Source organism: Lepisma saccharinum, chromosome 25 (assembly GCF_977018435.1).
Source record: "Lepisma saccharinum chromosome 25, izLepSacc3.1, whole genome shotgun sequence".
NCBI lineage: Eukaryota > Metazoa > Arthropoda > Insecta > Zygentoma > Lepismatidae > Lepisma > Lepisma saccharinum.
In genome coordinates this window covers 12,502,900-12,527,073 of record NC_139253.1, presented here as the reverse complement: position 1 = coordinate 12,527,073, position 24,174 = coordinate 12,502,900, and the positions used below count along the sequence as shown (strand labels likewise).

The window sequence follows — 24,174 nt, the reverse complement described above, 5'->3', positions numbered from 1 at the left end:
GTAACAAAATCGAACGCCAGTGTCGGCACGCCATTCTTCATTATTTACCTTTCTTTTCTCCTTACCTTCGGATATTAATCTGAGCAAAAGTTCTGCATTAAATACTGACTAAAATACACATCACACACTATAAATACACACATACCATTTTATAGTGAATTTTCTTATTTCTCTTGAAAACTTTGAATGCATAAACCGGTTCCAGACCTACCTGTAAAAATGTTCGCTCACTTGAAAAAAATGACCTCTCGTCATAGCACATCACAACACATAATGTATCACACTCTTCTTGTTGCAATTAACGCACTTTTAAATCTTAAGAAATAATATTTACTCCAAATAACCATGAAGAACATAAGACTAATTATTCGTAATACACGTGAAATGAATCAACACTTGTGATGTGATAATGTTTAACGTCGATCGTTTCAGAAAAAGTGGCTACCACAAGCACACGACCAGCCAGCATCGATATCAAACAGGAGCCTGGGATTTCCCTTATCGCACAACACTAGAGCAACTTTTCGTTCTGACGTCACTGGGAATACTTTCATTCTTAGGATAAATGTGTTATGTGCAGTGGCGGCGATTGGGTCTCAAAACCAGAAGTCAAAGACAGTACATTTCCCTTCGTAGATAAGATTTTGCATGGTGTGGGGGCAAAAGTGGCGAAATCTTGGGGTGCAATTCAGAGGCGTCGCCTGAAGGGGGTTCACGGAGCACACAAACCCCAAACCGAAAAAGGAAAACTTTTTTTGTTTTCTTTTCTGCACAATAAAACACTACATTTCAATATACTTATTTTACAAAGCAGCTTTTTTCGTTCATAAAGTCTTCACAATTCTTCAAATTTCCCAATTTCCCCCGACTGTTGACAAGAAAAGTTCACCAGATTCTATGACCAGATTAGGCAGCGAGAGGCCGGGACACATCTGGCGCTATGAACTCCTTCTGCACCTTCCGAAAGAACTCTCAACAGATGGCAGCAACTGTTGGGAAATGCCAATAGCAGCGGAGGGAAGAGGTATTTTATTTTTCGTTTTGTTTAGCTTCTGTATTGGGGAATAGCAAGCAGTAGTTAAGATATAATGCAAGCACTGTTTGCATTGTTATAGTAATTCCTAAGATCTTCGACGTTTTAGCCTAATATTTTTATTTTCCAATACATTTCACCGAAAATTAAGGCCGCAAACCTCCTCAACAATTCCATTGAAATAGTTGTCGCGCACCCAAAATCTTGCATGGCGAAGGTTTTAAGTTCTAAAACATTGTATCACCAAAAAGAGCAGATTTACACTTACATCGATAGTTAAAATGTGTTGCTTAAACCTTTAGATAATGGACACGAGTCAAAACGAAAGAAAACTAAAACACTGTTAGCAGAAGATAATAGTTATCTTGGTACACATGTAAAACGAGTATGGAAATTACCAGTTACATTTTTTGGAAATGAAATTATAATTGTTATAAACTCCTACAGATAAGCTTTAAAACAATAATTTTTAAGTATCACGAGTTGCGATCCTCATCATGAAATTTGAGCATTGCCAGAGACTTAAGAATGAAATATAGGGAAGCTGCTGTGAAATTACAAATAGCTATTTTTTTTTTAAAAAATCACATATTCGACGGTATCATGTTTAGCTAAAATGAGAGCGGGGGTTAATTCTTAGGAGCAAGGAAAGGAATTTCCAAAACTAAAATAAAGAGAAAAGTAATTGTTTATTGGTTTGGTTTACTTTACTTCGCTTTTCTGCCACTTTTCGCTAATCGCTAAGATGACATGAGGAAACTGATAAAAGAACATTCACAAAGAATATCCATACCCTGGCTGGGATTCGAACCCTGGACCCCTAGCGTTGTAGGACGCTGTGCTAATCGCTCTGACACGGAGTTCGGCGAGGAGAAAATTAAGGAATTTCAATAATTCAAATTTGCAAAAGATTGATTTTTTGATTGATTTCTTGTTTAAAGTTCTTCTTTATGCACAGGAAGGCTAATGGAGACTGGACCTACAATTTAGAATGGGATCCAAACCAAATTTTCAAATGAATTTTTGCAATGTAATTTTTCCATGTTCTTGAGGAAGTCTTCAAGGGCGACATAGGGAGGGGAGGTGTTAAGCAGATACAATAATTCGCAATAAATTAAAATTGGTCTGTATTTTGTAAATGTATTTTCGCTAAGCACTCGGGCAGTGTCTCTACACAATGCGCTACAAATACAAGGTCACATGTTCGTATCCTCGATAAAACACGCGCTGTTATATGTTCGTACTTTTATGTTGCTTTTCTTCGACATTTGGCAAAGACACTCGAAGATTAAATAAAATAAATCCTAGCTTCGATTCTTGGCTGAAATTTCGTCTTTTGAATGCTCGATTAAACAATGCCACTTAGGTTCACTGTTCTCTTCTCTACCATACATGTTCTCGAACACCGAAGGTTCCATAAAGCATCCAGCCAGCAATAATGAGTGGTCAGATCAGGACCATAGAGTGAGTACCTCTTTGGCGTGTATTGGCTTGGCCAGGAATGCAATCGCCGGACTCGGGCTCCTCAAGACATTTTGCCAAATTGCACTGTTCTACAAAACAATGTGTTTTATTGAAGCTATTGCGTATCATACCGAAGGCATGACTCGAATCCGGGACCCCGGGCGCCATAGTCCGATAGTCTAATCATTTCATAAAAAGGGCCCGAGTATGAAAGAAGCTGGAAAGAGCTTCTTTCAAGCAAACGCCACCTGCGATCTTCAGCGGATGTAAAAATCCGCTAATACGAATTGTTCCAGAATCGCAGGAAAGATACTGCAAACACAGCTTTAAGCTGAAAGCACCGTTATTGAGAGACGCGGTCTCTCAACGGCCGAAGTTCGAATTTAGTTTAAATAGCTCGGGAGAATATTTATTCAAACAGTCGGTATCTGAAATCTATCGCGTGTACAGTTAGTGCCTCGGAATTATACAAGTTGTTGAACTAAGAAAGTTATGGCGTGAATAGTTGTTACCGAACGTTACAAAAGGAGTTACGTTACAGCGAGGAGTAGTACAATATCGGAAAGGAGTTTTATTTCAGGAGAGTTCATCAGAGTTTCATCAACGAACCAGCGAGTCGATCGTCACTTCCAGATCTTTCATTCTCTCACACCCTTGCCAGACCAGTCAATTGTAGTGTTTAAAGTTAATCGTGAGTGTAGTTCTTATTTCACGGGGCTAGCCCCCTTGCTTGGTTAAGTGTAGACGTAGCTTTTCAGAGTTATACCCCCTCTTACGATACACCTCTCGCAGCCAAATAACTTCGAATATCAGGCTTCACATAGCCTATCTACGATCTCTTAATATAAACAATCGGGTCATTGTACGATTGTTTAAATTAACTTTATCTTCAGTATGGCTAATCGTGACTGGAATCGGAACCACTGCCAAATGTGCCTCCATCGGGGATCGAACCTGTTCCTTCAAGGGGGCAGCGTTGCCACTACGCCATCGAGTTTGATTTATTATTGTTGTTGATGATGGTTTTTTTGTTGTTGAATTGAAGGGTCCTTGACCTCGAGATTGCCCCCTCGTAGCGTAAATGTTTGTGCATTACCCCATCAAATGCAATATTTTTCATTTCGATGTTAATTTATACCTTGTAGTACACTATAAGTTTGAAGTTTGTAGTCGACGTTATGCGCTGATAGGTTAATCGAGACTGGGCATACAGTTTATAGTGGGATTCGAACCACTGCGCAATGTGCCTCCACGGGGTATCACACCGGGACCCCTTGATTAGAAGGCGACGACTTATTATTATTTGAATATTTTAAATAAAATACAATCTCACTGAAGTTAGCTTTCATTTATAGATTTGTAAAATAAACATAGGTAACTTATAAGAAACTAAGAAATTTATGTCTATTTGTTTTCAGCGACTTCATCAGAACACTCCATTTTTCTTGACCGGAGTTAAAGGGAGTTATTGGGTCAATAATGGAACTGTGGGTCTCGATCGTGAATCGAACTGGAAATAACTCGCAAGTCGCACCTCCACAGACTTTTTTATAGGAGCACACTAATTTTGAAGCTACTGAGAGGCCCTGCAACTGACAAGAGCTCCACAATGGGCTACTGTGGTAGTTATCAGTTTCGGCTTGTACTCGAGGAACTCCAGGCCCGATTTCAAGTTGGAGTTTATTTCATTGGTTAGCAGATGTTTCGATTGGCTTTTTTGTGTACGTGTAGGCTATACTTGAAAAAATTGAAACCAAATATCAACTTCCTCTCGCAAGCAAGCGAGCGATATATGTTATCCAGTAACGTAAGCACAATTTGGAAGGATAAGCTTGTTCAGGACAAAAATAATTTCCGCTTGAATCAACAAACCTTACTTCCTCCTACAGTAACCTTCTGATCAGGTGTCCGTTTCTTAACGATTCTTTTTTATTGCCCTATGTATAAATAGCTCAGCGGGGCTGCAGAGAACAGAAAATTCCTCAACAAACAAACCTAGTGAAAGGAAAAAGTTGGCGAGAGATGGTTCAATATGCGCAATGCTCCATACCTGGCCCGGGTTAATCTCGTGTCAAACAAAACCCAAATCATTATTACCTTCCTTAACATGTAGAAAATAAACGCTGGACTAATATTGACTCTGCTTGTGACACAAGTCACGTGACACTGAACAGTTGCAGACACTTAGTAGTACTTCGGCAAGGTCAGCTTTTACGTATTCGAGCAATTACGGACTTCCGTGTGTGGATTTAAACTTTAAAGGTATAAATCCTCATGTATAGTAAGATACATAATGCTTGCCATATTCCAATCAGCCGACCTCGATGGCAGAGTGGTTAGCACGGCGCGCTACGACGCCAGGGGTTCTGGTGTAGAAAGACAGAAAACAAGCGATAGGACTCGATGTGTTAACCATGCGTCACCAAATAGAAAGCCGTTTGGAAGGCCTGTTGTACCACGGCGTTTTTAATTTAGGATAGTAATTGAAAGAACGTGCCACACCGTGGCGCTGGTTCAATCCTCCTGGGGGAGGGGGGGGTGTAACAACTGTTCTCCATTATGTAATGGCATCAATGATTCTCCAGAACACAAAATAATTAATTGTCCTTCTACCAACCCCTTCATCGATTTAGCTGGAAAGGTTTTGAACGAAAAGGTAGATCAGTAACTAAAGGGATAGAAACTGGGTCCAATTTACATTCTCCTATTCGATCCGTAATGCTTGATTTCCATTATTAGCTAATGTGAATTTGACGGTGTTGAAAAAATGTTTCAAATCGTTTGTTCCAATGGAGAGATTCCTTACAAACCTTTGCCCCTATCAGTATCAGCTCATAAGATCAGATAATTTCTACCAACTTAACAAACTAGCAGACTTAATCTCAAGGGATGAACTCTTACGTTTCAGAACCCAAATCCCTAAGTCGGCAGGAAAGAAGAAGGAAATAGATGACAATGAGACTAGCCAGGCTTCCTGATGAAATCCATCAAGTTATCACAGCAAGGTTTCGACCCAGAGTATAGGAATCACTACCGCTAACAGATAACACCCCGTAACACCATGTAATACATTTTACGAGACGGCCTCCTGACGTATCCAGGATTTATCATTCTTCTGGCCTCCAGAAGGTCCTTCTCGTACTGATGTTCCCCAGTACCCACTTCTCTTACTACGATTCCAGTAAGACACCCTCCCTTAATCGTCACGAATTTACTAATCTCCGCACTTCTTACTAATTCATGGTAATGAAGAACTTTCAACAGCTAAAAATTAACAACTAATAGAGGCTTTTTAAACTTCCTACCACTCCCAATTAGTAACTTTGTCAACTTTAAATCCCTAACCTAATAACTCTTTTATCCCATTTCATACACTTTACACTAGTATTAAACTTCCGATTACAACATGTCCTCTCTAACTTTAAGATCTTAAAATTAATACTTGTAGATCTAGCACAATAACATTTTAACCCTACTAACACTTTGGTCCTTTTTCTGGTATGATATTATGATACCATCATGTAAAAAAATGGTAATAACAAATAAAGACCAAAGATAAACGGGGGAATCTGATAAATATTTCTCGCAACTGACGTTCCAGTAAAATTTAAGGCACCGGGACTATGGCGCATACCTCCAAATGTATTCGGGTGGAGGAGGGCATTTTTCAGGGGTTCCCACCTGGGATTTCGGTGTGTGGGTCCGGCGGTCATCCACCATCTTGAGGAAATTTGGGAGTCTACGAATAAGTAGCGTAACCCGGTCATGGAAACCTGCAACAACGACTGGGGTTTCGTCGCGCTGACCACACGTCACCTCGTAACTGGTTGGATGATCGTCCACCTCTTCTAGGCTCGCAGTTAGCCTTGGCTCACAAGGTCTGTTGCTCCACCGGATTATTGTTATTATAGAAAGAAGTTTTGGGTTGCCAGGGTAACACTTTTTCGGCTTGTAAATTTTTCTGAACACCTCGGTGGCTGAGTGTGTTGAGTGTTCGACTCACGATCTTGGTATGTGTTTCTGTTTGCCCGTTCATGAATTTCATCTAATCATCACTCATTCTCACTAGACCCTAACGGCCTACCCGATGGCGCAGTTGTAGCGTCGTCGCCTTGTGGTCAAGGGGTCCTGGGTTCGATTAGTGGCTTAGATCCCACTTTAGACTGTAGGTCTAGTTCCGATTAGCCTTACTGTGCATGAAGTGGACTTAAAACACCAATTCAATCAATCAATCACTATACCCTAAGAAGTAGATTGTCAAAATAAACGAAATACAAATCGACTTGTTGGTATTAAGGTACACTTCTCTCTCACTCTCCCTCTTAAATATTAAGTTTAAATATGGCTCAAGTTCAAGTCAATTCCATTCAGACTTTCGTACCAGAGAGGAAATAATAGGACAATTAGCCCTATCTGGTCATGCGCTTCAATCTCATATGTAACACTTCCGCCCACCATACGTGCTTTGAATGTAGGTCTCGCATAATACTCTTCTGTTGTTACGAAGCAGGGGGCGCTGGAGTTACTCTTGGGCTCTTACAGCTAAGGACAGTGTCGAGACAAGACTTGACAGTATCTCGGCTTCGTGCCGAGTTGTGAATGCCTGTCTTGATCTCGTCTCGAATCACACTGCTAAAAAAATAAGTAACTAAATCAATATATTCACGTGTTATACTATTTACTCATGCTCGAAGATTTGAGTCCTGATTAACCCCCTCTGCATAAAAGTGGACTGGACCTAAAACTCAGTTCAAACCAAACCAAATCGAAGATTTGCTTCGCTAAATAAAGTGTTTTGACATTGATTACAATTTAATAGATCGGATTATTTTCTTTTGAATATAATATGACAGATCTATATTTGTGAAACGTGAGTGTACAGGCAAAGCATGTAAACTGACCTAGTCTTCAAAACTGCTAGTTTTTCAAGCAACCAACGCTGAAATAAATGAGGACTCTTTTCTTATGGAGCAATAGTTAACTAATAATGATAGCGGAAGGATACAAACAATTCTTTTGTAAAAACTCTATGAGTAAATACTGGTTGTGACTCTTGACTATTCTAGTCAATCAAAAGTAATTAATTGTCATTTACATTTGGCAAAATCGTTTAGCAAAGTACATATATGCAATTTACACAACGTGTCAACGCAAAATTTTCACATAGTATAGAGGTCATTAAGGCAAACAACATTTCTTGATAATTTTTCTGTTTGACACCTCATTTGGACGGCACGATCTCTTGAAGAACGAAGTTTTATCCTGACCTGAATATATATGCAACCACAGGTCACAGGTTCACCTGCCACTGCCTTTGCAATATATGACATATTTATAAATACACATATAGATATCCTCTAGGTATGACTGAAAAAGTCACAAAGTAAATTTGGTTTACCAAAGTCTCGAACATGACTGAGAGTCATGGACATTAATTCTCGGTCTCGTCTTGATTTTACAGAGGTCTGTTTCATTCACAGCCTCGATGAGAGTACCATCTCTGCTTACAGCGGCTCTGCATCCCACTTCCACATCTCTTTTTAGGTGCAGAGCTCTCGATTTCCTTATTAGAGAGTGCTTTATAACAAATATCTTGGTGAAAAAAATAGTTTAAGACATTTTCCCAAGACAGAAGAAATGGATGAAAAAAACAACTTCGGTATGTATCCCCCTTCCATGCAACATTTTTTCTGACAATCATTGCCATGCATAATATGAAACTACATTGCAGGCAGAGGCGAAGATATAGTACAAGCATGCATTATTCGAGTATCATTTAATGAACTTAATGGTTTAGCCTAATTTAGTTTCCATCGCACTCGATTTCGCGAAAAATTACGGCCGCAAACTTCCTCAATAGCTCTGTAGCAAGCACCAGCCTCAATGCTTGCGGCTGCTCTGCGGGAAAATAACGCACCCAAAGGGGTCACATGGCGAAGCGTGAAATTTAAGTGGAACGCGTCCTCAACGCTTCTACCAAAAATCTCTGCTTGCTGAGCTTGCGTTATTCCCGAAAATAGACGAGCTCAACCGAAAGCAGAAGGATATATTGCCACCAAAAAGTAGTAACGAATATTTATCTTCATGAACACGTAAATAAGATCGCGAATATAACAATAATTCTTAGTCATAAAATAACTAAAATAAGTTATTATCATTGTTCTAAATTCCATCATTTTATATTACAATTTATTTTAGATTTCGCGAATTGTAAAACGCATAAAAAAAATGGACATTGGGAGTTCGGGCGAGATAGCAAAGGGCGAGCGTTTGTGTTTCCACCAAGTGGAATGTCTGCATCCCTGTGAAGAGTTTCCCAGGGAGTGAGGGAAGATTCGACGGACGCACCCTGCGTCCAGCTCGGTCCAGCTCAAATTACGTCGAAAGTGTTGACCGCTACCAGTGTTTCTAAATGCCAAATTATTTACACAGTAATTCAAGTCAGCTGTTTCACGTATTTTACAACCACATTCAATAAATTGACGGCTTTTGAATAACACTTGGGGTGAAAATAAAGCTATCTAAAAAGTAACTCTCTACTGATATTTACACAGCACAATTAAATCGTATACATTGTATACAATATGAACACAAGAACATGTTTTAAGCTTTATTATTATGACACAAGTGGTGCTCCCAGGATTTTTTTTAGTAGTCTCCTCATTTTGTCATCTTTTCCTGCCTTTGACTTTCCTTTTCTTAGTAATACTGGGCCAAGGGGAGGGGGTTATATCTCCCACCAACCCTCCCCCGGCCCCGGGCACGCCTCTGTATGACACTTTATTACTTAAATATTATGTATATACTCTATCTGCTGTAATGATTCTGATTCCACCGCTTAATTTCTATCTCCAAACTGATCTTTACTTCCCATGAGGGATAAAATTAAGGAAATAGGTTGATATCACTTTCGGTCGTTTCGGAGATTTTCAAAGTGATCTTGCGTGGATGCTTTCCAGTTGTGGAAAGAGCGTGGGAGTGTCTTCACGTTTTGAGAACCTTGAGGCCCTAAGATTTGTTGAAGTGTTCGATAACGGGAAATTTCGCATATATGCAAAGGAGTTTGGAATTTTTTGTGGTGAGTATATCGTCTATGCATGTGTTTCTTTGGTTTGAAATGAAATTTTTAAAGTTTGTGTTTAACTTTTTATTTTAATGTTTGACTCCGAATGCGATTTCTAGGGTGCCCACAATTGCAGGCAACAAGGCTTTGACGCTATTGTAATTATCTGTAGGATGCTTGTATTCTGTGTATTGTCTGTGTTCTGTGTTTGCGATTGTATCTTGGTCCAACTCATCGCCACCCATTCCGATCGTCGTGATTAGCCAAAAGTGGAAGAAAAGCGACCTAAAATAAATAAAAACTAACGTAAACAATGCCTCCAAAAAAACTGAAATTATACCAGGAAAGTTGGTGGTTTCTGCTTATTGTGTCTATAAAACTCGTTTTAGGTATAAAAGCTGACAACTTTCTCAACGCTGGTTGAAAGGGTTCAAGGACAAAAGGAAAGTGAACCTTATCGACAACTGCAGTTTGATAGGTTTCTAAGTAATCATTAAATAATGCTAACAGAGATAACGGCCCTTATCGCTGTCGTGCAGATAGCTCTTATGCCTGTGGAACGAAGCAGCTCCCTACCCGTTTATCTGTTTTATCTGTGTAGATCGATATTGGACACGTTACATTCTAGAATATATGGCGTAGAAATCATCATTATACATTAGCATATGATGGCTACTGTATTGAATGTTTTAATGTAGGATTTTTTACAGAAATATAATGAACCATATGTCTACTACAGAGTCCACATCAAATTTTGCATTTAAAAAATTGTGTAATGTTATATAATATATAAAAAAAAGAAATACATGCATTGGCCCTATTCACCCTAACATGTCCGTCTGAATAGGGCCACTTGTAAGGTGAATAGGACCACATATATTTTATGCATATAAACTGCACCAACCATACAAAATCATACATAATTTGGAAAATCACACAAAGTACAATATTTCAGAAAAGAAAATTATAAAATGGCAAGATTTGCATGCTCATGAGTGCTAATTTTTGGAACATTCCTTTCCTTATGTTTCTGGATTGTTGTGACAACGTCCGCAAGTAAACATCTTTCTTCTTTCTGCACCCACACATCGAGTATGAAACCACGCATTGCACTTGGAGCAACATATCCAGTCTCCGAAGGACGAAGACAGAGGATGGTAATATGAAATGTTACAAAACGTGAACACATCCCTATCATTTTCATTCTTATTTTGAGCTACTTCAGGTTCATCATTTAGATTATCTTCTTTTTCTTCCTTCGTGTTTCCTTTTCTACGTTGCTGATTCCTCTTGAATAGTGCTTTGCGGACAGATTCTGGGGACGTTAGTAACTCAGCACGTTGTTTAGACCTAGATTACGAGATCCTTTTTGTAGAATCTTTTTGGGAGTAGGTGTTAAATCACGGAATGTAAAACTTGCATTGTGAGACATGGGGCCACACTCAAATGATATCCTAGGTTCACTTGCTGACGTTTGCTTCTCTAAAGGCTTTGAGGTGGTAGGCCGGCCTACCATTGTGTTCTGCTTCATTAGTAGGCCTAGGTGATTGAATTGTGGAGGAGAAAAAAGAACATTACTTTCATTTATCAACGTCAGGCCAATTAGCCCCTACACACATTTCACATTTTAATCAGAAAAGTGGCCCTATTCACCCTGATTAGTAATATGTAGAAAAATGAGTTGGCAACCCTGCTTTGGTTCATTTCCGATAAAGAAGGAATTCATGACAAGTTGTCTCGTCTTTGTTGAAGCTAAGAAAATTAAAGTGCTAAACTTTCAACAAAACAACAACGCCTAACAAGAATGAATAAATACATGACAGAAATATTAACAATAGGCCATATTTCATAACACTTACACCTTCGATTGTTGATGAAAACTGCTGCCCAACACAATCAGCATCCAACGTTTACGGAATCCAACTGCACAATAAACTTGTACAGACTCACAGTCGACACACGGTGTGGCGCCGGCTTCGCCTCCTCACTTCTGTAAAATGTTAGATTGATTTATGTTGTGAGTTGCCCTATTCATCTGATGGCCCTATTCGCCCTAATCTACGCTATTGAGATTTTCCTTTGCACGTCATTTTGTTGAAGCAGATGTATTTCTATCGGTCGCTGTTGTCTCTCTTTGGACTAATCGTAATGAATGATGATTAGATGAATGCGATGAGACACACATGTACACACACACACACACACAAACAAACATAGGCGTGCGCACGGGGGGGGGGGGGTGCCTGGGCACTTCGAAATGTATCCTAAAAAAAAATGTTGAAACTACCATTAAAATGATGAAAATAGTATCCGTGTTAAAAAAAATGTATCGTTTCATTTTAGATGCCTCTCTCCCCCCCTAAAACAATGTGACATTGTTTACAATAATAAGCAGTATAGTCACGTAGCAAAGAAGATTTTTTTCACTTTATAAATCGCACAGAGCTCCTCCACATATCGGCCTACACTTATAATATTGGGATATCCATTCTTCTCTCTAGAAATATATATTATTTACCAGTGGCGGCGATTAGAGAGGGGCGAGGGGTTAGTTGCCCCCCACTTTTCTACACTTTTGCCCCCGCACTATGCTAAACCTTATCTACAAAGGAAAATATACTGTCTTTGCCCCCACCAGTTTTGGAACCCAATCGCCGCCAATGTTAGTTACTAATTCCGTACTTTCCAAGGCAGAAATATTTCAAAAAATTGCATGGATCTTCCCACATTATTTTCTCGTTGTTTTATTTTTTTCGCTCGCATTAGGCAGGCGGTTGTCCTAAATGATTGCAGATTTGTTCCGGAACGAAAGGAGTAAGCTACTCATAAAAAGAGCAAAAGTTGACCAAGAACGTCTGCTTTAAAACACGATAAATATTATCAGAATCTAACGTGGATCTACATATACTAACATTATAATTATTATGGCTGTACCTTATGATACCTTGTATTGCACAACAGTACCCTATGACAGTTACAAAGCACGTATGCGCATGGTTTCCGATATGGAAAGGATAGACACTTAAAAAGCAAAGATAACTATAGTGTTTGCTTTTGTTCCATGCATGATTGAGCCTGTTTGAATTTAGCGACCTTCCTTCTACACGCACTTCACTTAATCTGTCTATTTGCAGACTTATCTGTCATTTAGGGAACTAAAACTTAAATGCTTTTAGAGAATATTTTAAAAAATAAGAAAGAACTAACAGTTTTCGGATCTTTTACATAACAGAGCAGTAGGTATATACAATGGGCATCATGGCTGCATAGCTACATAGAGGAGTGCAACTTTCAGAAGCCCATGGATAGTACAATTTTAATAGTTATAGACCGTTAATAGTAATTATATAACTATTGCTTGTTTAATCAATAATATATTTCATTTTAAACAATGTCAATGTATATGTATCAATTTGCACCTATAAACAACGCGATTATTCTTCATTATGTTTATTGTAGGATTGCATACATATTTCCATTCTTAACTTTTGAAATAACTGTCAAAATATGTCTGAATTTTTACTTTGTGAGACTACATACAATTAATCATTGTCAATTACAGTATATTTTTCAATAATAAATTCTGAAACATGCTTAGTTTATGACCAAAATATTGTAATTGAAGAATATATGGCTATCCATTATAAATAAACCATAAATATTATTTTCTACAGTTCTTCCAAGTAGAGTAGAGAAGGGGAAGACTGCGCGTCAGGTAAGACTGCGAACAGTATTTTTTTTTTCAGGTGAAAATCATGCACGGTTGGCACCACTGATGCACCATCACTTCGTCTAAGATGGAAGCTAGTCGTGGATGTTAGTGAAGACATGTTGGTAGTTCGTTGTGCTGAGAGAAGAAAGCGAGAAGAATTTTAAGGTGTTTGCTATTTATTTTGATACTAAGTTTTCTTAGAATTTCTTCACTGTAAATGTAGAGAATATCAAGATGTTGATTCATTGAGGCAGCTGTGTTGATGTCGAGTCCGCCTGTGTATTCGTTTTCATTGCATTGTGCAATGGCTCGACAGCATCACGTGATTTGTTCCCGATTGCAGCGCGGGGCAAGACTGCGCAATAAATTCCTGGTGAACAGATATTTTGCAAAATTGCAGTAATTATTGGATAGATATAAATTTCAGCCATGCCGTGTATTTTATATATACATGAATCTGGTGTCAGCACAGTTCCTTCGAAACCTCCAAAGGTGATAAGTGTGAAGGACAGAGGATCTGTTAAGAAAGTTGCTAGTGGAGATCGTGGACAAACCATCACTGCTGTATGTCGTATGAACGCGGCAGGAAGTTTCATTCCTCATGCATTCATCTTTCCACGGAAGAGAATGAAAGCAGAACTTCTTGATGGGGTACCGCCATCTGCTTTTGGTATGATGATGAAAACGAACATTCTTGCTGAACAAGACGTATCAAGCTGGCTGGCAATGTCAAAAGAAAGAGTGTAATCTGGTTGTGATGAGAAGCAGCGAACTCCCAGTCGAGGATTGGATTCAGTATTCCACAAATGACGAATGGTGGCACGAAAACTGCACCTCGTATGAAACAGGAACCTTAATTTGTGATTTGTGTTAGCGATCCCCCAGCCGAGGACTTGATTCACTGTGCCACATATTTGGATGGCACGACAAATGCTTCTCATGTGAATGAGGTACTTTCTTTAGTGATTTGTGTTCCTTTTTATAGAACCTTCATACAAATGTGACTCTTTTAGAAAGTGTTAGTACGATGCGCATTCTTACCCGAACGTGATCGCAGTCTTACCCCGCGCTGCGGGTAAGACTGCGCGTTTGCATGGTCATGCTTTTCGTTTGTTTCCTGCTGAAATATTGTTTGCTGAGCTTTCGGAAATTTACTGTATGTTGGCAAAGGATAGTGCATTCTGTGTTACTTTTTCCGTATGTTACTATAGATTCATAACTTCAATAAAACATAATGAACAAAAACTGCGCAGTCTTGCCCCATCTTACTTACTTAACGAAATGATTAATTGCTGATTTGATTGTGTAATTAATGCAACATGTTTACTAAACCAATTGAAGGAGTTTGGACTCGTTAAACCCTCCGCTTATATACAGCCATGGTCGTTATGAATTTCAGAAATGCAGGTATCACGATTCGGTAAGATTCATAAGAAAGATAAACATTAAAAATCGCTAAAATGAGTTCAGACATAAAATTTACATTTAAAATTGACCTGTCCATAGAAGTCACAAGGTTAAAACCTCCATCAATACTTTTTGTGCACGTCACTGCCCCACGTATGTTTGACCACGTTCCCCGCACGTCTACTTGCGGTGTTACGTAAAGGCTTCATTGTTATACAAACGAGAGAGCAAAACACAGCCTTATTTCTACGACATCTGTGCAGCAACACGTCAACTCTTTAATTTTATTCGACGAGAAGTAGCTGCGTTTTAAAGTGCAAGGCTCATTGACGACGATGCCGGCTTTGCCACCCCCCACTCCCCTTTTACTGGAAAACTGAATAAGCTGCTATATATAAATCGAGTTTCGTAACTTCTCAACTTCATCAACGTTAGAAAAGTGCATTATGTACTTCCCTAATGACTGTGGTACTAACCAGCCGTTTGAGATCCCTTCTCTAACAGGGTGAGAGAGAGGAGGTGGGGGGTGTCTGGGAACCCTTATCATCAGCACCGGTAAGCAGGGGCCCCGGGACAAAGTAATTGGATTGCGACAATTATGTTTTATTTTCTACGCAGCTTTATTGTTCTTCCTCCATAAAAATAAAAGCTAAACCGCGAAAAACTTGCCTCAGGGCATTTATAAATATTTATAAATTCAATGGGATTTGGATTAATAAAACTTGCAATTTTTCACATCTACGGAGATGTGAATTCATGCATACCTCCCGGAGCCAATAATTCACGCAGAATTCCAGGTGAGTAGCCTCCCTGGTACTGTACAGTCAGGTGCGCCGACTTGTCAAAATTATTGGGGGGCTCTGATCACTGAAATAAATTAATGAATGACTCACTCTCTCCCTTTTTTAAGTTTTGGCCTCAGTGTTCGGAATCTCATAAAAGTCCATGAATTCCTCAAAAATATCAACATTTTTATTCACAGTTCTAATGCAGAATATTAATTGTCCACGGATGGATATGTCACAAGTTCCTCAACCATAATAGCAAAATATTCCCGACTTTTAATATCTGCTACCACGGTACCACGGAGCGCAAAACAGATCTCCCTAATATATCAATGATCTTGTTCTGAATGTCATGTTCGAGCTATTTGTAGCCCAAAAGTCCCATCCACTACCCTAGTTCATGCACATCGCCTTTTGAAACTCTTTTTAGTAAAAATTTTAACAATACTCATAATTACATACTTAGTATATAGTAATAAGTCATGTGTTTTTCTGTCTCTGGTCATAGCCCCCCCCCCAAAGTTGATGGTTTACCGGTCTCAGCCCCCCAAATTGATTGTCTAGAACATTTCAAATGTGTATTTAAAGTTAAGTTCATGTGGCACAATTCAGAGTAAACTTTACAAGAGAAGCAAAATAATACATTAGATCCTCTAAAGCAAATTTATTTGGGGGCTCTGCCCCACATCGTTAACATTGGCGGACTCGAGGCCCCCCAAGCCCCATGGAGTCGGCGCTTATGCAGCAAATTATCGGTACATAATTCATTTTTCACATCAACAAGTAACTTTTGCTAACAGCACAAGTATGTATTACAATAATTTGTGGATAGTTTTGAAAATGATGCATACAAATAAAAATTTGGTTAGAAAATTAATATTTGGTTGTTATAGATACCTATTAAAATTTCTTACGGTTCTATTGATATTTTGTTTTTAACGATTTAACCTAATCAGTATTTTTCAGGAATATTGAACCGTATTAAGTCTAATTTCAGATTTTTAAAAATTATTTTAGGATTTTTAGAGCCTATTTTAGTAACCTAAAAGCACACTCTTTAGAACCTAACAATAAGAGATCTACATATGATTTAAACTTTAAAAGATATAGCATCCTCTTCTTGAGGTGGCATTTCATCATATTTTTCTCTTTGTCCACTTTTGTCGAAGCTTAGTTCTGGAATCCTCTTTAGAAAATTTTGTTTCTGTCTGTCGAAATTTTATCAGCTAGCAACTATGAAAGTCTTGAATAAATATTGACGATTGGAAAAATATGTTAAGTGACTTTATCTAAAAATTCTTATTTGCAACAATGATAAGGGCAAATATCAGTCTAAGCTAGTGTTTTTACCCTGATAATTCCTATTGCACAATCGTTACAAGAATGAAAGGTATATGGAGGCAATCTAATCGGATAATAAATTACTGACAAGTAAGGAAAATGAGAAGTAATGTTGAGTCTAGTATATTTGTTTTTGCATTGTTAAACTTTTATGTGTACACACATGCATACCTTACATATGTCAGTGTAGCCAGTAGTCGAATCTGTTCCGGGTTCGAATCCCGCTGAGCGTGAATGTTCCATTGATTATGTTATTCCTTCAATTTCATATCATCCTCACAGTTGCGATTAACCTAAAGGAGCTGAGAACCTACACAAATAAGAAAAATGAAAAATACATAACCGTATGACAACGACAAAGATTATTTGAAGCCCAATTCAAAGACAGCTTTATGCAAATTTGACTAATCCGATAGTACTTAATAAACATTTGTCAATGTTATCTGGTTTGCTACTCCAGAAGGTAACTTTCATTATACGTACACGTAAATATGCCATCATGAGCGTAACAACCTAATTTTAATTCAATTTAGAAATTGAATGAATGTAAAGTGTGTACAACACTATGATCATTTATGAACATACCATAGTATTTGTAATAGTTCTTGTAAACCAATGGCGCTGCTAGAAAATTTCCATTAGATGGGCTCAGGGGCGGACAAAACATTTTCAGATAGGTTCTGCTTCGCTGGTCACGTGATTATTCACACTTTCTATATCTATTCCCAGGGTGCGAAATCACTGCAAATTGGTGGGGGGGAAGAAGCAGACGCAGACAGACAGACACACACACTTATATATAAATTAATTTCCATTCAATATTTGTCAATTATTAAATAATTAAATTATATTATAAAATATACAAACTGATTAACTTACAATAATAGGTCAAATAAAACGTGGAATATCGATTACGTAACAGGTTCCTCTAAATACGTAGAATAAAGAACCGCCAAATTCTTTGAGTTTCAAGATCATAACTCATACTACTCGAGCTAAATTAACAATGACCATAATAGGGTATCTAATCCTAGTCTAAATATATCACCTTTATAGAATTAATAAAAATAAAGAACAAATACATATTAAAAATTTCACCTAACAAATAAAATATAAACAACCAAAATTTAATTATTACTACAATTAAGCCAACAACTCTCCATCTATACCCCTACGTCTAACCGCGGAGCTGGCACGAATTTGGACGGACAACATCATTAAAAATTAAAATCCTGTAATCTAAATTATATTAAACTAAACAAATCCATCAACCTTGACACTGTAATCACCCAACCCACTAGATATCAGCGGAATATTCTAACTCTCTTTAGTAAATACATATGTGAAATTTAATTAAGGATATTTAAGCCAGAATAAAACTTTAATTTAAATTATAAAGAGAGTTTCTTATTATTACATAGGACTGTCCATTCAAAATTCGACTCCAAATTGAAGATTTTAATATACTACTAATGCTATGAACAATGATTTACGTGGCTAGCGGAAAAAATGAAGAGACATTAAGAAGATAATAGTTTCATACATCTTGATTGATTGATTTGCTTTATTTTACTTCGCTTCTTGTGCCACTTTTGGCTAATTTGCGAAGATGGGGATGATATGATGAAATTGATGAATGGATACTCACAAACATCCATGCCCAGGCCAGGATTCGAACCCGGGATGTTCGCTACATCTTGTATTTTAGCTAGCATACATGGCACTTATGCCCTGCTCTGCTTTACCAGAAAAAAATGTTCTTACAATTAGAAAAGATATTACCACTCCGCTGTGATAAATGAAGTGTTATTTACTTAACAATTATCGTGCGACTAAACACTTCGTACCATTTTGAAACCAGCTGGAAGAGCGGAGCTGCGAAACTATGATTCATGTTCAAAGCTCAATCTCTCTTACATGACTTGTTCCGAGAATTTTTCATTTACAGAGGATGTTATTTCTTGAGCGTGCTCGATTATCAGGAACGGGACGGAACGGAACGTCATAGACTGCGTGATAATCCGAGTTAAACCTTCATCTCCTAAGATAAAGGAACATCTAATTGTTTCAATGGCACGTGCACCCGTGTGTGCACGCGTGTTCGTATTTCCTATTTTCCTCGGGGAAGAACCAATGCAGGAAAATACGAAGACAAGAATCAACCAGGAAGAACAAATTGGACTTCCGTTGGGGTACCTTACAGTTGGGACCAAGGAGACACTTCCCCCATTCACCAGATTTAAAAACAAAATAATTTTGCTCTGAATATGCAATAACGCCTTTATTAGTGTACACATGTTCCGCATTAACTTTAGAGCTTCTTGGAAGTTGTTACTTGGAGGTTGTCTCTAGAGAGAGGCAGACTCCAGAAGTCTGCTGTCTACTATATTTAGTAATTTTAGTTTTATAACCATTTACGCGAAGCTACTAAATGTTCCAATTTGGTCGTGACAGTTCACCATATTTACTTCCTGTTTTGACTCTTTGCGAACTGCAGTCTTGATGAGAAAATATCGTCTTTTTGTGGTTAATTCACATTCAGACATGTTCTTCATTATAAGGATAATTCCATAGCGTTGGTGGTCACATTCAGGGTACGAATTTCCATGGCGGAAGGGGGATCTCGTACCTTCTCACCAACGATCTTGTTCTATTAAAATTTTCCGAGAGTAAGATTTGATTTGATTTGATTTGATTTAGCTTATTTTACTTCGCGTTTTGTGCCTCTTGGCTAATTTGCGAAGATGGGGATGAGTGATGAAATGATGAAATTGATGAATGGACATTCACAAACAACCAAGCCCGATCGGGATTCGAACCCGGGACCCTTGGCGTCGCAGCGCGATGTGCTCACCACTCGGCCACAGGGTCGGGCCCGAGAGTAAGAGTTTGTGTTATAACAACAAAGATAAACAATTAGTTTTGACTTCAAACCTCCTTTACTAAGAATAACATCATAAACTCATACAAAGAAGGAATAACAAAGAATTATTTCTGCCTGTGTGTGAATGTTGCATACATCTTTTGTTTTCTCTCTTTCTCTTTTGGGCTAGTAACAGCATTGGGTTGAAACGTACTACAGTCATAGATATGATTTTAAAATTATATCAAATTTGACTAGTAAGAAATGGAGCCGTAGCTGCGATGGTGTTTGTCATTGTCACCTTAGGCCCCTGGAACATAGAAATTAGACCGACCTGTTATTTCTTCTCCATTTCTCACCTCCTTTCGTCGGGAATAAAACGTAGCACTTACATGCTAATTTAATAGGAAACTAATGTCTTCTTAAAGTTTCTCATTTTTTGTCCCTCCACCTAGTTATCTTTAATTTGCAATCGATTTTGCAGATGTGAACAAGAAACACACACTGCTTCAATGAAAATGGTGTGGGATGCACAACCGACTGTCCTTTCATTAGCCACATTTCCTGAATGCTAAGTTTTATTTTCATCGAGTTCAACGGAAAAGAGTAAGTACATAAAATGTATAATGTCTAAGTATGCCAGCTACATCTAGGTATGGGGCGGTGCAAATTCGGTGCAGGGGGTGCGAAAATCATTTCTGGGCGCTGAAACCTCTAGCTATAACTCTGATAAAGAAATATTTCCTTTCGAGAGACCATTAATATATTTACACCATTATAAAAACATAACACAATAAAAGTATGAAAATTTAATTAACATTTTTAATAAAAAGCAATAATTAAATAATATCTAACGCTTATTAAGAACATTTCACCTATCTTCTAATTTCTTGACGTTTTGAACGAGTCGTTAAAGGAATTAATTTGCTAGTTTATAAATGTAGCAAATTATTATTTTTATATATGTTTAATGATATTAGTTAATTATTTAATAACTGACATATATTTCATGACAATTCTATGTACATAAAACCAAGGTTTCGGGCTTGGGCCCCCTGAAGAAAATCCTGGGTACGGGTTTGCCACTGGACATACGTTTCCATGTATGTAAAGCAAATAGTCACGGGCGAAAGTAATCCTAAGTTGTATTTTCTGACTACTTAAACACATGTCCTTCACTAGAGTAACAAAAATGTGGTTGCTCCAGTCAGTTTGCCACAAACCTTGAGAAAGTTGAAACTAAAAAACATGAAATAAGGTAATTGTTATAATTGCCAATGCAATTTAGAAGAATCGTCCTTGGAGATGTCGGGTTTTATTCATTACCGTCGTCAGAAAAAAGGTTGGAAGGTGGAAAGAGAGAGGTAGAATTGTTAGAATCCTAAAAGTAACATAAAAAAGATATATGGGATGAATGTTGAAGTACAATTTTGTTATTATGTTGTTGCTCATTCACTAAAAGTCCAATACCTGAATTCAACACGAATACAACTCAACCTAATTCAATTATACATACAATGTTAACAATTGTCTAGAGCAGGCATTTCAAACTCTGCCTTATTTGGTTCTTTGTTTTTTTTAATGATTTACGACTTTCCACGAGGTTGTATGGTCAGTTTTTGGATATAGTGGGATGCAACAGTATTACCAAGCAAATTGCCCATCACTTTGTTTCTTATCTTTGTCTTACACAATGAGAACAAGAATTGAAACAAAATTCCTAACAAGATTTTGAGAACCTCTGTACCAGCGTACGTAAACATCCATTCCTCACAAACAGTAGGATGGAAGAGAATATTAATGAAAGCATTCATGGAAAATTTGCCAAGCAATACTTGTGCATCGCACTGTACATGTTGTTTGCATCTGCTAACGTCGTTGCCTTGTAATCATGGTACTTCGGGTTCGATACCTGGTGGAGGCACATTGCACGGTGGTTTGGATCCCATTTTAAATTGTAGGTCCAGTCCTGATTATTCTATCTGTGCATAAAGTGGGCTTAAAATACTCAACTCAAACAAACAATCCAACCCATCAGGCACATGACCAATATTGGTCGGAAACCACGGATTAGCAATCGGGAAGGGGGGACTTACCTCATTGATTTATTTCTGGAGCTTCCTGTATATAATAAAAATATACACCACTTGATGAGGCTTAAAACGCAAGGAAAAAACGAAAATCTCGACTTTCAAGTTATTACTGCCGAAGTTTGTTTCGTGACTTTCGAAACACCATGTATAACACATGTGTCTAAAGGTGAATAAGTTTAACGTTTAAACGTGTAACGCTACAGCCTATATTCCATTACTAGCCAAAATTCTGTTTAATTTTAGAGACGAGAAAGAAATAAGGAAGCAAGAGCGAAACAGGAAAACGAAAAAAGATAAATAAAGAAGCGACAGACAGAGAGAAAGCGAAACAAAGAAGCTGAGGAAAATCGAGAGAAGGAAAAAACGAGAAGACCAATAAAGAAGTAACAGATAGAAAAGGAAAAGAAACGAGAACAGGACTAAATAAGCAACAGATAGAAAGAGAGGTATAAAAAGATAAATAAACTTAGAGTATAGAAGGAAATAAAGAAAGGAGACAGAAATAGAGAGAAGGAGAGAAATAATGAGACGAAACAGCAGTGAAAGAAGGGAGAAGACAGAGAATGAGGAGAATATGAGCGAGAAAATGGGAGTGAAAACAGAAAAAAATATATAGTACAAAAAAAGAAAGCACGAAGAAAAATACAGGCTACTCGTACTAGAACTGAGAATAGAATATCGAAATTTAGAAACAAAACACAAGAAAAGAAAAAGGATACAAATAAAATGAAAAAGGGAAGGGCAAGTGACATCCCTCGATTCTCCCATGATCAACATCTATTCTTATCGACCGATAAGCCAAAATAAGATGAGAAGCGATATAGTTGAGTTCGGATTAAGTCCATTTAATTCACAGAAATGTTAACTGAAACTGTATATACAGTTTAAAGTTGAATTCGAACCACTATTTGCCTCCGCCGGGTATTATACCCGGGACCTCTTGATTCCAAGGCTGAAGAAGACACACTACTACTACTGAAAGCAATAAACGTGAAGACACTCTCCTAATAATTTTCATCGAAGAGTAACGACTGAGTTTGACTGATGACGATTAAGCCGACCTCCGTGGCGTATTGGTTAGCACAGCGTGCTACGACGCCAGAGGTCCTGGGTTCGAATCCCTACCTGGGCGTAGGTGTTCTTTGTGAGTGCCCCTTAATCAATTTCATCATCTCAGCACTCATTTTAACTTTTGCGATTAGCCAATAGTGACAGAGAAGCGAAGTAAATAGACCAAATCAATGAATAATGATGACGATTAACTGTTTGTAATCCTGTACCAAGTACTCTTCCAGGAACTGATTAATTGATAAATTTGGTTTTGTTTTCCGCTTTTCTGTCACGTTTTGGCTAATCGCGAAGATAAGGATGAGTGATGATATGATAAAATTGATAAAGGAGCACTCACGAAGAGCAGGCTGGGATTCGAACCCGGGACTTCTGGCGCAGTAGTGCGCGGTGCTAATCACGTACTCCTTCATCGGCGACATTGTAGTTGCAGACCGTACTACACCTAACCGTGGTAGATTACACAATGGAAACAGGAAAGATGTAAAGAATTACAGGTTATTATCGTAAAAATATGATATAGCAGTAGCTTACCGTGTGAAAAAACTCAGAAATCCAAGAGACGAGTATTATCACAGCAAAAATTGCTACGTGCGATTCAGCAAGGTGCTTCGGAACTTGGATATAGAAGTACTGACATCAGCTGTTTGTCGTTCGAAGTTAGAATGACTGAGGTAAGCGGGGAAAAGAACAAGGTCGTGTGTTTTGTTACGCAACGCTCCAGGAAATTACGGAAGAGACAATGCCACGGGCTGCCAGTCCAATTTGATAGCTGTGATTATGAACAAAATGGACTCAGCTAACTTTTCGACCTTGTCAGAGATTTCTTTCTAATCTCCCTCTCATGATGATACTATAATTTTTTGATTTCAATCATGACTGCACAGGAGACATCTGAAGGCAGACATCCTGTTGCTTGACAATGCGTGAGAAAATGGCATATGGCTACGTCACAAGAAACAAAACAACAGCGTTCAAAGTATGAAAGTTTAAGGAATTCAAGATAACAACTGTTCAAAGTATGAGGATAATTGTTATCATAATTTACAAGCAATAATATCACACCAAAACATTTTTATGATACCTCTGCAAAAGGTGCCGACAATATAAAGATATTCCAAATATGCTAGGTTTGGTTTTACACCATATCCCTTCATGGATTTATTAAACTTTAAAGTTTTTACTCTTTTACTTGGCTTGCTTCGACAATAAAGCAAACAGAACGGAAAGGAATAAACTGGAAAGTACATTGATCACCCAACATCAGATATGTTATCAGGGATCGTCTGTACCTACATTTTCTTCCAATATGAAAACGTTTGTATCAAAGTCCACTGTGTACGCA

At 38.0% G+C, this 24,174-nt stretch overlaps 1 protein-coding gene across 4 annotated transcripts in view; it reads right to left on the bottom strand.

The window, feature by feature from the left end:
* The window catches only part of LOC145978837 (glycerol kinase 3-like), a 68,837-nt gene extending 45,355 nt beyond the window's left edge, over positions 1-23,482 (bottom strand). For 3 of the 4 annotated variants that reach the window (XM_083111716.1, XM_083111718.1, XM_083111719.1), the window contains exon 1: positions 212-416. The gene's annotated coding sequence lies outside the window, so the exon portion shown is untranslated. Of the gene's footprint in view, positions 1-211; positions 417-23,363 lie in introns of those variants that run through there. The other variant, XM_083111717.1, reaches the window with a different exon arrangement.
* Between the last annotated feature and the right edge of the window lie 692 nt (positions 23,483-24,174).